Raw genomic sequence first — 4,540 nt, 5'->3', positions numbered from 1 at the left:
ATATATATACAGGAGAAGTAGTACTGTGCACTGTATATATACAGGAGAAGTAGTACTGTGCACTGTATATATACAGGAGAAGTAGTACTGTGCACTGTATATATACAGGAGAAGTAGTACTGTGCACTGTATATATACAGGAGAAGTAGTACTGTGCACTGTATATATATACAGGAGAAGTAGTACTGTGCACTGTATATATATACAGGAGAAGTAGTACTGTGCACTGTGTATATATATACAGGAGAAGTAGTACTGTGCACTGTATATATATACAGGAGAAGTAGTACTGTGCACTGTATATATACAGGAGAAGTAGTACTGTGCACTGTATATATATACAGGAGGAGTAGTACTGTGCACTGTATATATATACAGGTGAAGTAGTACTGTGCACTGTATATATATACAGGAGAAGTAGTACTGTGCACTGTATATATACAGGATAAGTAGTACTGTGCACTGTATATATACAGGAGAAGTAGTACTGTGCACTGTATATATACAGGAGATGTAGTACTGTGCACTGTATATATATACAGGAGAAGTAGTACTGTGCACTGTATATATACAGGAGAAGTAGTACTGTGCACTGTATATATACAGGAGAAGTAGTACTGTGCACTGTATATATACAGGAGAAGTAGTACTGTGCACTGTATATATATATACAGGAGAAGTAGTACTGTGCACTGTATATATATACAGGAGACGTAGTACTGTGCACTTTATATATATACAGGAGAAGTAGTACTGTGCACTGTATATATATATACAGGAGAAGTAGTACTGTGCACTGTATATATACAGGAGAAGTAGTACTGTGCACTGTATATATACAGGAGAAGTAGTACTGTGCACTGTATATATACAGGAGAAGTAGTACTGTGCACTGTATATATACAGGAGAAGTAGTACTGTGCACTGTATATATATATACAGGAGAAGTAGTACTGTGCACTGTATATATACAGGAGAAGTAGTACTGTGCACTGTATATATATACAGGAGAAGTAGTACTGTGCACTGTATATATATACAGGAGAAGTAGTACTGTGCACTGTATATATATACAGGAGAAGTAGTACTGTGCACTGTATATATACAGGAGAAGTAGTACTGTGCACTGTATATATATATACAGGAGAAGTAGTACTGTGCACTGTATATATATACAGGAGACGTAGTACTGTGCACTGCCCATATATACAGGAGAAGTAGTACTGTGCACTGTATATATATACAGGAGAAGTAGTATTGTGCACTGTATATATATACAGGAGAAGTAGTACTGTGCACTGTATATATATATATATACAGGAGAAGTAGTACTGTGCACTGTATATATATATACAGGAGAAGTAGTACTGTGCACTGTATATATACAGGAGAAGTAGTACTGTGCACTGTATATATATACAGGAGAAGTAGTACTGTGCACTGTATATATATACAGGAGAAGTAGTACTGTGCACTGTATATATACAGGAGAAGTAGTACTGTGCACTGTATATATATATACAGGAGAAGTAGTACTGTGCACTGTATATATATACAGGAGACGTAGTACTGTGCACTGCCCATATATACAGGAGAAGTAGTACTGTGCACTGTATATATATACAGGAGAAGTAGTACTGTGCACTGTATATATATACAGGAGAAGTAGTACTGTGCACTGTATATATATATATATATATATATACAGGAGAAGTAGTACTGTGCACTGTATATATATACAGGAGAAGTAGTAATGTGCACTGTATATATATACAGGAGAAGTAGTACTGTGCACTGTATATATACAGGAGAAGTAGTACTGTGCACTGTATATATATATACAGGAGAAGTAGTACTGTGCACTGTATATATATACAGGAGACGTAGTACTGTGCACTGCCCATATATACAGGAGAAGTAGTACTGTGCACTGTATATATATACAGGAGAAGTAGTACTGTGCACTGTATATATATACAGGAGAAGTAGTACTGTGCACTGTATATATATATACAGGAGAAGTAGTACTGTGCACTGTATATATACAGGAGAAGTAGTACTGTGCACTGTATATATATACAGGAGAAGTAGTACTGTGCACTGTATATATATACAGGAGAAGTAGTACTGTGCACTGTATATATATACAGGAGAAGTAGTACTGTGCACTGTATATATATACAGGAGAAGTAGTACTGTGCACTGTATATATACAGGAGAAGTAGTACTGTGCACTGTATATATATACAGGAGAAGTAGTACTGTGCACTGTATATATATATACAGGAGAAGTAGTACTGTGCACTGTATATATATACAGGAGAAGTAGTACTGTGCACTGTATATATATACATGAGAAGTAGTACTGTGCACTGTATATATACAGGAGAAGTAGTACTGTGCACTGTATATATACAGGAGAAGTAGTACTGTGCACTGTATATATACAGGAGAAGTAGTACTGTGCACTGTATATATACAGGAGAAGTAGTACTGTGCACTGTATATATATACAGGAGAAGTAGTACTGTGCACTGTATATATATACAGGAGAAGTAGTACTGTGCACTGTATATATACAGGAGAAGTAGTACTGTGCACTGTATATATATACAGGAGAAGTAGTACTGTGCACTGTATATATACAGGAGAAGTAGTACTGTGCACTGTATATATATACAGGAGAAGTAGTACTGTGCACTGTATATATACAGGAGAAGTAGTACTGTGCACTGTATATATATACAGGAGAAGTAGTACTGTGCACTGTATATATATACAGGAGAAGTAGTACTGTGCACTGTATATATACAGGAGAAGTAGTACTGTGCACTGTATATATACAGGAGAAGAGATGTGGTACATATATTAGTCTGTCTTGGTTTCTACATCAGTATTTCTTGTCATACAGGACATGCGCCTCCTATTCTTCACCTCTACGCCAAGTGGGCAGGGCGATTGCTGGGACGGGGATGCCCATTGTATTAACCATTTCCTATACTCGTCTCCTGGCACCATTTTATGCCTGGCAGGATCTGGCGCAGGAATAATTAGTGAGTACCAGTCTCTCAGTATATCTAAGCTGCATTGGACACAATGGGGCTCATTTACTAAGGATCCGTCGGATGCATTTTCATCGGGTTTTCCAACGAATTACGTTTTGCGCCGCATTTAACAGGAATTTTTGGTGCACGGGATTGGACTTTGGCGCATCACGCGACACAAGACGGATTTGGACTACACACTTACAAGCACCGGGAAGGAGAAGGTGAACTGCGGCGGACCTCGGCGGGGAAGCGACGGATACAGGAACTCGGGCGCATGAGCTTTTTGAATCGCACCGGAATTCACCCTCGTCGTACTGTCCCAATGGGGGATCGTGACAGGACCAGGTAAGTAAATTTGCCACAATAAATCTATTTTCACTTACCTGCATATGTCACATACCTGAACCTCCTGGTGGTGCCTGCAGAGGGCGCTGTAGCTTGATGTGTTTCTGGATCCATCCTGCAGTGCTGTATCCTGAGCACTAGAGGCAGTGTGGAGTCTGAGGCAGCATTGCATGGTGTGCTGCTCAGAGGTAGGTGGTTGTATACACTGGGTCTGCTCTCCTGGTTTAGTTTTATGTTTTTGCATTTTGTAGTTTGGTTGGTCCTTGGACACCTACCTGTGTACATACAGCCCATGACCTTATGACTTCTTCACATCCTCCATGTTGGTGTTGGATGTTTGGACATTACTTACATGCCTGGTCTGTGGAGCTCCCCTTCAAGTCCCTGACGTTTCAGGCCATGGGTCTATCACTGACTGATATTTGCATTGCTCTGTCCACCTTGACGTTGTTTGCAGTTGTCAGGAGACGAGGGTGGACGTGTTTAATATTTGACTGAGGAGATTATTCATAAAGGATCCGTACCTGGGAAAGCTGGGTGACCATGTGGCTTCTCATTGTGGAGTAAATACTCAGCTTTCCTGGGTACTTCTAGCAGTCTTGCTATAAAACTTCTTTTTTTTTTTTTTTAAACTGTTGGTATATTCCTTTAAAACTTTGCCGGTTAGACACCCAGCTTTCCAAGGATCAGAAAATACGATGTCGATGTTTGTTTTAATGGAGTTTATTCTTTTGCCTAAATTGTGGAAATTTTTCTTTTGCCTATATTTGGGAAAGTTGGGTGACAAGTTGTTTAGCTTCTTGACTGCTGCTGATATCACCCAGCTTTACTTTACATCTGACGAGATATGTAGTGATACAGCATTGGAGGTAGGTGTATGAAGGTTTACCATTCAGGACTCTGAAAAAGCTGGGTAATTGCGTTTTGTGGAGCTGCAGCAATAGTTACCCAGATTTCTTATGCTTGGATATATTAGGCATTAGTAATTGTTATGTATTAGCTATGGAGGGGTGAGGGGTCTGACTTGGTAGTCGTAGAGTGTGACGGTCTGGTCTGGGGAGATTTTGGCAGGCGGCACAGCTGTGGGACAGGCCTGGATCTGGGCAGCGGCAGCTTCTTCCCGGCTCCTCCCAGGGAAGTGTTTATTA

Source organism: Engystomops pustulosus, chromosome 7, assembly GCF_040894005.1.
Source record: "Engystomops pustulosus chromosome 7, aEngPut4.maternal, whole genome shotgun sequence".
In the NCBI taxonomy this organism is placed as follows: Eukaryota; Metazoa; Chordata; class Amphibia; order Anura; family Leptodactylidae; genus Engystomops; species Engystomops pustulosus.
The sequence above is the reverse complement of the archived record's forward strand: the minus strand, read 5'-3'. Positions refer to the sequence as shown.